General features: G+C 45.8%; 1 pseudogene; it reads right to left on the bottom strand.

Annotated features, from left to right (window-relative positions):
• Positions 1 to 1,951: 1,951 nt before the first annotated feature.
• On the bottom strand, positions 1,952 to 3,866 carry LOC127670772 (heterogeneous nuclear ribonucleoproteins A2/B1-like; annotated as a pseudogene).
• Positions 3,867 to 8,581: the final 4,715 nt, after the last annotated feature.

The following is an 8,581-nucleotide window of genomic DNA, read 5'->3' as shown; positions in this document are numbered from 1 at the left end:
CCGAGCAAATGAGGCCAGGCCTCGTCAGTGAAGAGGCCCCTGCACCCACTCAGCTTGCGCTCAGATTTTAGGCTGTCCCTCCACGTGGGTGGCTCAGGCCTCCTGAGGTGTGGGAGAAGGACCAGTGTTTCCACTTCTAACCTTTTTGTATACTTGTAAAAAGAAGACTCCTTTACATCAGATGTGGCCTGTATCTGGAATCCCAACAACTCAGGAAACCAGAGAAGGATTCTAATGTGGCTAGTCCAGCGATCTTGGCTAGACCCTGTGTCAAACAAAAATCACAAAAAGGAGGGACTAAGGATATAGTTTAATGGTAAAGAAAGCACTGGTGCTCCTTTCCTCCTCCCCCTCAAAAAATTTTGTAAAATATGAAATCAGGGATTGTGACTTGGCTTGATTCACTGACTCCTTGGGTAGGAAAATCACCATAGAGAGAGGTTTGGAGATGCAGATGGCTGTGTACATTTCCAGCCAGGGAAGTCAGTGTAGGGCAGGGATGGAGGGTGTGATGACATTGGAGGACCTCATGGTGGCGACCTTGTAGGGCTTCTCCAGAGCCACACAGGCAGTGGCAAGGGAGGAGTGGAGCCAGGCTCAGGGAGACCTGGGCCAGTTTCAGTGCAGGAAGCAAAGGAAACCCTGAGTGTGTGAACCCTGAGTGTGAGATCCGATCCGTGATTGTGAGGCCCTGAGTGTGTGAACCCTGAGTGTGAGAACCCTGAATATGTGAACCCTGATTGTGAGAACCCTCAGTGTGTGAACCCTGAGTGTGTGAACTGTGATTGTGAGAGGCACTGAGTGTATGAACCCTGAGTGTGAGAACCCTGAGTGTATGAACCCTCAGTGTGTGAATCCTAAATATGTGAACCCTGAGTATGTGAACCCAGAGTGTGAGAACCCCAAGTGTATGAACCCTCAGTGTGTGAACCCTGAGTGTGCAAACTGTGATTGTGAGAGGCACCGAGTGTATGAACCCTCAGTGTGTGAACCCTGAGGGTGTGAACCCTGAGTATGTGAACCCTGAGTGTGAGAACCCTGAGTGTGTGAACCCTGAGTATGTGAACTGTGATTGTGAGAGGCCCTGAGTGTGAGAACCTTGAGTGTGAGAACCCTGAGTATGAACCCTGAGTGTGTGAACCCTGAGTGTGTGAACCCTGAGTGTGTGAACTGTGATTGTGAGAGGCCCTGAGTGTATGAACCCTCAGTGTGTGAACCCCGAGTGTGTGAACCCTGAGTGTGTGAGCCCTGAGTGTGTGAACCCTGAGTGTATGAACCCTGAGTGTGTAAATCCTGAGTGTATGAACCCTGAGTGTGTGAACCTTGAGTGTGTGAACCTTGAGTGTGTGAACCCTGAGAGAGGTCCAGCATGAACTCTGTTGTTGACTTGGGCAGGGCAAACTCAGGACTCTAAGGCTCAGATCCAAGCCCTTTCCCACGTGGTCCACATTCAAGAGAGGGCAAAAAGCTTTTCTCAGGAGTCCCTGAGTGCTTACGAATGATTGACCAGTGTATGTAAAGACCAGCAGCAACTATGGCTTCCTCCTCCTGGATTTATATTTGAGACAGGGTCTCACTAAGTAGCAGAAATTGCCCAGTCGTTAGAACTCTGTAGACCAGACTTGCCTCTAACTCAGATATCCGCCTGCCTCTGCCTCCCATGTTCTGGGATTAAAGGCCTGTGCCATTAAATGTGCCTGACACATTGTAATCTTCTTGACTCTCCCTCCTAAATGCTGGGATTACAGTGCACCCTATCACACAGAGTGCTAAATGAATTGTGGGAATCCTCTCATTAGCTCTCTTCTTCTGCTCCTGTATATCTCCTTACTTTTCTGAGAGACACGTATTCATCTTTTTGCTTTAGAATTATTTTATTAAATCATAAACATACAACAACTTCTTAACTCTACACAGACAGTTAAATTTTTAGGGGAAAAACATTTTCTTATTACACTATGACTCTGGCTAATAGCTTTTCAACATTTTGGACAAAAATCTTAAAATAGGTTTCACATGTCACCTGAAACTTTCAAAACTTACAAAGAAGGAAAGCCTCTCTACTCTTAAGAGACCACTAGGAAGAAACAACAATTAAAAAGCTAAGAAACTGTCTCAAAGGCATTTTTTTTTGCAATCCTTCCTCCACAGTAAGGTAATCTTATGGTCCTCCCATGTTCCTGCTACCACCAAAGTTTCCACTCTTCATTAGACCATAGCTGGAAGGTTGCTGGTTACAAAATCATTGTAATTTCCACTTCCATAATACCCCCTAGGTCTACCTCCATACCCATTATAGCCACCCCTAAATCCGCGTCCACTTCTGTATCCATCAGATCCCCCTCTAAAGTTGCTTCCCGGTCCTGGTCTAAAATTGCCACGGCCACGAAAATCTCCAAAACCAAAGTTTCCTCCTCTTCTGCTCCTACAACTTTGGACTACCTGCATTTCTTGTCTAGACAATGCCTTTCTAACTTCTGCATTGTGACCATTTATGGTGTGATATTTTTGCAAGACAATTTTATCCACGGGATCATGGTCATCAAAAGTAACAAAGCCAAAGCCTCTTTTCTTTCCAGACTGCCTATCGGCAATTATTTCAATAGTCTCAATTTTTCCATATTTTTCAAAGTAATCTCTAAGGTGGTGTTCCTCAGTATCGTCCTTAATTCTACCAACAAACAGCTTCCTCACAGTCACGTGGGCTCCTGGGTTTCCAGAATCCTCCCTGGCCACAGCACGTTTTGCCTCAACTGCCCTGCCATCGACGGAGTGAGGCCTTGCAGCCATGGCAGCATCCGCCTCGGCCGTGGATGAGAAAGTTACAAACCCAAATCCTCTTGGTCTTTGGCTTGCGGGATCCCTCATAACCACGCAGTCTGTGAGCTTTCCCCATTGCTCGTAGTACTTTCTCAAACTTTCTTCTGTGGTTTCAAAGCTCAAGCCACCAATAAAGAGCTTACGGAACTGTTCCTTTTCTCTCTCCATCGCGGACTCCGTGGATTCAGCCTGATTTCCCTCAGCTGAGCCAGATGAGGAAGAACTTCTCTGATGGCCACTCCCCGGATTCATCCTGATGCTGTGGTGAGAGCAGGCAACAGCCAAGAAACTGCACCCCACCACAAGGAGGACCTGCACACAGGACCAGCGTCGCTGTTAATCACATGAATTCACCTTAGGAAAACCATGTGGTGACTGGAGGAATGGTTCAGGGGTTAAGAACTTAATACAGTTCTTCCAGAGCACCCCACTTGGTCTCCCAGCACCCACATGGGTTAGTCAGGGTTCTCTAGAGTCACAGAACTTATGGGTAGTCTCTATATAGGAAGGGAATTTGTTAATGACTTACAGTCTGTAGTCCAACTCCCCAACAATGGTCCACAGCAGCTGTGAATGGAAGTCCAAGGATCTAGCAGTCGCTCAGTCCCACAAGGTAAGCAGGCAAAGAAGAGAGTGAGTAAATCTTCCTTCTTGCAGTGTCCTTATGTAGGTCTCCAGCTGAAGGTGTGACCCAGATTAGAGGTGTGTAGCACCATGCCTGGATCTGGGACTTGCTTTGTCCCAGATGACCTTGAACTCAGAGATCTGTCTTAATCTTCTGAGATTCATAGCCACTGTGCTTCAAGATCTCTATGCCGTGATCCAGATATAGTCAAGTTGACAACCAGGAACAGCCACTACACCGCATCAGATGTCTCACCACCGCCTGTAACTCCAGCTGCCGGGGATTGGAGGCCCCTTGGCCTCCACACCTGTGGTAAACACAGACTCACACAGGTAAAGTGGTGCACGTCTTTACTCTCAGTACTCAGGAGGCAGAGGCAGGCAGATCTCTGTGAATTTGAGGCCAGCCTGATCTACATAGCAAGTTCCAGGATAGACAGAGCTACATAGACTCAAAATAAAAACAACACATAACAAAAGTGCATAAATATATAAATTCCTATACATAAATAAACTCACTCTGGCATATATACATATGCATAAATAAAAATAAATGAATCATTTAAATGTAAAAACAGACTGGGCCGGGGTGGCACACACCTTTAATCCCAGCACTTGGGAGGCAGAGGCAGGCAGATTTCTGACTTCAAGGCCAGCCTGGTCTACAGAGTGAGTTCCAGGACAGCCAGGGCTACAAAGAGAAACCCTGTCTTGAAAGAACCAAATCCAAAAATCCAAAAAAAAAAAAAAAAAGAAAGAAAGAAAGAAAGAAAGAAAAAACTTTCGGTTGTTTTCCAATAATTATTTCTTTTTCTTTTTTTTTTAAATATTTACTTATTTATTATGTGTAAATACACTGTAGCTAGCTGTCTTCCGAAGGTCCTGGGATTTGATCTCAGGACCTTCGGAAGAGCAGTTAGTGCTCTTAACCGCTGAGCCATCTCTCCAGCCCCCAATAATTATTTCTGAAGATGTCCCAGAACATTGACTGATTGGATGTAAGCATACAGATGTCAGACTAGATGATGCCGATGCCAAGGCTTCAAGGGGCTTTGGAATTCCCGACAGGTGTGACCCAAAGTCTCCGGACTGTCTGTCTGTCTGCCCCAAGATCTGTGGTGTGAGCCTGGCTTGAGAGAGAGAAAGGCCTGGGAGAAAGAATTGATAAAGCTTTTATCACAACATTATAGAAAAGTCAAATGAATGAATGAATGGAGATGGATCAATGAATCAGTGAATGAGTGAGTGGGATTAATAGATATGGAGTTGGAAGCACAGCTCAGAGGGAGAGGGTGTACCTACTGCCTGTGAGGCTCTGGGTTCCAGCCTTGTACTGAAAAAAAAATCAGAGATTCATAAACATGAGCTGATATGGTGACACGAGCCTGTAATCCCAACACTTGGGAGGCAGAGGCAGGAGGATGGATGTATTAATTACTTTGTTTTTGGTTTTTTCTGCGATAAAATAACGTGACCAAAGACAATGTAAAGACCGGTATATTTTAGCTTAACATTTCCAGAGGGCTGGGTGTCCTGAGCGGTGGGCTTCCCCCAGCAAGGCTGCACCTCCTAAAGGTCCCATCATTTCCCATGGGGATGTGAGCCCACGAGGGACGTTTCTCATTTCAATTGCTGTTTACAATTCTCATTGCTGAAGGTTCGAGGCTAGCCTGCTCTGTGTAGGAGGGTCTACAGTGCGACCCTACCTATAAATAAATATGTGATTAAGGGTTGCGATGAGCCACAGAGAGGCACCAAAAGGCATCGGAGTCACTTCTCCTGCTGCGCTTTCTAATGTAGGTGCCTGGGCATCTGACTGTGCCAGTTATGATTTATTTTGCCCAGTTAATCTTTTTATTTGAATTTGTTCTCATTCAAGGCCAGCAAAATGGCTCAGGAGGTAAAGGGACTTGTTGCCAAACCTGATGACCCAAGTTTGACCCCTAGAACTTGCATTGTGGAAGGGGCGACTGACTCTTGCAAGTTTTCCTCTGACCAACACATGTTTGCTTTCAGCATGCACATACACACAGATGTATATATACACAAACACATATAGACATATACATACATCCACATCCACATCCACGTATACATACAAAAACACATACACACATACATACAGACACACACATACACATACATACACATATATGTACAGAAATATACATACATACATACATACAAACACATATACATATATACAGAAACACATATAGATACACAGACATAAACACACATACACAAATACATATAGACATATACATACATACATACACATACATATACATACACATATACATACAGAAATACATACATACACATACATACACACATATACACATATGCATACATACATACACAATTACATATATGCAAATTAAATGTAAATAAAAAATTGCCCTAATTTTTTAAAAGACATGTAAATTTTAGCCTTATGTTTATATTAAAGATTTAGTAAAGTTCTATATGTTATTTTGAAAGCCTCACTTCTTTCCTAACTTGGGTAATTTCCTCCATCAGACCTTAGGCTACAGGAATGTAGTTTGCTAGCCTGTGAAAAGAAGGCTTGTCTTCTCCTACATCTGCTTCTTAACAGAGCACTGATTCACAGGGCCAGGACTTGGCTGGTGTGGTGTGAGCTTGGTCAGAAGACAGAGGGAGGAGACACTGTGGGTACAGTGAAAGTCATTAGGGAAAGTTTGCCTTGAATTTTTTTATTTTTTGGATTTATTTATTTTATGTTATGTAAGCACACTGTTGCTCTCCTCAGACACACCAGAAGGGGGCATCAGATCCCATTACAGATCTGTGAGCCACCATGTGGTTGCTGGGAATTGAACCCAGGTCCTCTGGAAGAGCAGCCAGTGCTCTTAACCACTGAGCTGTCTCTCCAGCCCTATCTTTAGGCTCTTCTTCCATGTTTTCTAGGTGGGTTCTGGATATTTAGAAGAGTTGGCTAACTTTCCTGCCAGATTAGAAAAGGCAAGAGAAAGTGGTGTCAATAATGACTCCATGAGACCCTTCCCGTGAGCACGTGGAAACGCCGTGTGGGGCCGTGCGTCTGGGGGAAGGTCGGTTGGTTGTTGGACATGGGGAGCTCACAGCATCCTCTGATGAATGAGCTATATGTAGTGACCCAGTCTTTTTTGTTCTCTTGACTCTGTGTTCTTTCAGTAAATTCCGAGGTAGCTAAGAAGCCCGGGGATTCAAATCCACTAAGGTAAAGACCCAATTCAAACCGAGCAAATGAGGCCAGGCCTCGTCAGTGAAGAGGCTCCTGCACCCACTCAGCTTGTGCTCAGATCTTAGGCTGTCCCTCCATGTGGGTGGCCCAGGCCCCCTGAAGTGTGGGAGAAGGACCAGTGTTTCCACTTCTAACCTTTTTGTATACTTGTAAAAAGAAGACTCCTTTACATCAAATGTGGCCAATGTCTGGAATCCCAACAACTCAGGAAACCAGAGAAGGATTCTAATGTGGCTAGTCCAGCGATCTTGGCTAGACCCTGTGTCAAACAAAAATCACAAAAAGGAGGGACTAAGGATATAGTTTAATGGTAAAGAAAGCACTGGTGCTCCTTTCCTCCTCCCCCTCAAAAAATTTTGTAAAATATGAAATCAGGGATTGTGACTTGGCTTGATTCACTGACTCCTTGGGTAGGAAAATCACCATAGAGAGAGGTTTGGAGATGCAGATGGCTGTGTACATTTCCAGCCAGGGAAGTCAGTGTAGGGCAGGGATGGAGGGTGTGATGACATTGGAGGACCTCATGGTGGCGACCTTGTAGGGCTTCTCCAGAGCCACACAGGCAGAGGCAGGGGAGGAGTGGAGCCAGGCTCAGGGAGGCCTGGGCCAGTTTCAGTGCAGGAAGCAAAGGAAGCCCTGAGTGTGCGAACCCTGAGTGTGAGATCCGATCCGTGATAGTGAGAGGCCCTGAGTGTGTGAACCCTGAGTGTGAGAACCCTGAGTGTATGAACCCTCAGTGTGTGAACTGTGATTGTGAGAGGCACTGAGTCTGAGAACCCTGAGTGTGTGAACCCTAAATATGTGTACCCCAAGTGTGAGAACCCTGAGTGTATGAACCCTGAGTGTGTGAACCCTAAGTATGTGAACCCTGAGTATGTGAACCCTGAGTGTGTGAACCCTGAGTGTATGAGCCCTGAGTGTGTGAACCCTGAGTGTGTGAACCCTGAGTGTATGAACCCTGAGTGTGTGAACCCTGAGTGTATGAACCCTGAGAGAGGTCCAGCATGAACTCTGTTGTTGACTTGGTCACGACAAACTCAAGACTCTAAGGCTCAGTTCCAAGCCCTTTCCTACGTGGTCCACACTCAAGGGAGCGCAAAAAGCTTTTCTCAGGAGTCCTTGAGTGCTTACGAATGATTGACCAGTGTGTGTAAAGACCAGCATCAACTATGGCTCCCTCCTCCTGGATGTTCGCGGCCTGAGACTGCACACCTAGAGATGTAATAAACATGCAGGGTCTGAGTTGTGCAGTTTTAGAAAACTTCTACCTGATTCTGCCTTTACTGTATGGCGTTGGCCTTTCTCCAGGCCCTAGGGACCCAAGCTGCTGGGGCCTCAGCATTCCAGGAAGCTACCACACTGCTGCTGAAGAGTCTCAGGGTTCAGTCCCTGAGAGGAGTACTAGGCACAAGCACTGGATGTCCTCCTCATGATGTTCTTTATGAATTCAAAGAATGGCTTTGAATGTGGCTGAAGCGTTCTCTATTCGGTCACCCTGTGATGAAATAGGACCGCAGGAATCCAGTCCCTTAAAGTTCCTGACCCAGGCCCGCAGATGTGTGATGTGCATGTGGATTCTCAAAGAACATGGGCCTTGTGCATGAAGACAGGTCCAAGGCACCATGGGAGGTGAGGGGCCGATGGAGACATGATCGCACAGATTGTATTGTATGTATTTGACCAGAAGTATGGTCAAAACCAGTCTCTGTGAATCTGGTTAGAGGAAGGGGCCTCTGTATTAGTCAGGACAAGTTGATTTTTATCAAAGCAGAGTATACACAGCTTATCTGGAGTCAACATCAAAGAGGCCACACACATTCCTGGTGCTGACTGAACTTGGGTCTGCTCATGAAGACCCACATTCCAGTCTGATGGCGGTCTGTGTACAGT

Source organism: Apodemus sylvaticus, chromosome 20 (genome assembly GCF_947179515.1).
Source record: "Apodemus sylvaticus chromosome 20, mApoSyl1.1, whole genome shotgun sequence".
Classification (NCBI taxonomy): domain Eukaryota; kingdom Metazoa; phylum Chordata; class Mammalia; order Rodentia; family Muridae; genus Apodemus; species Apodemus sylvaticus.
Note: the sequence above shows the minus strand (reverse complement) of the source record. Positions and strands in the feature narration are given on the sequence as shown.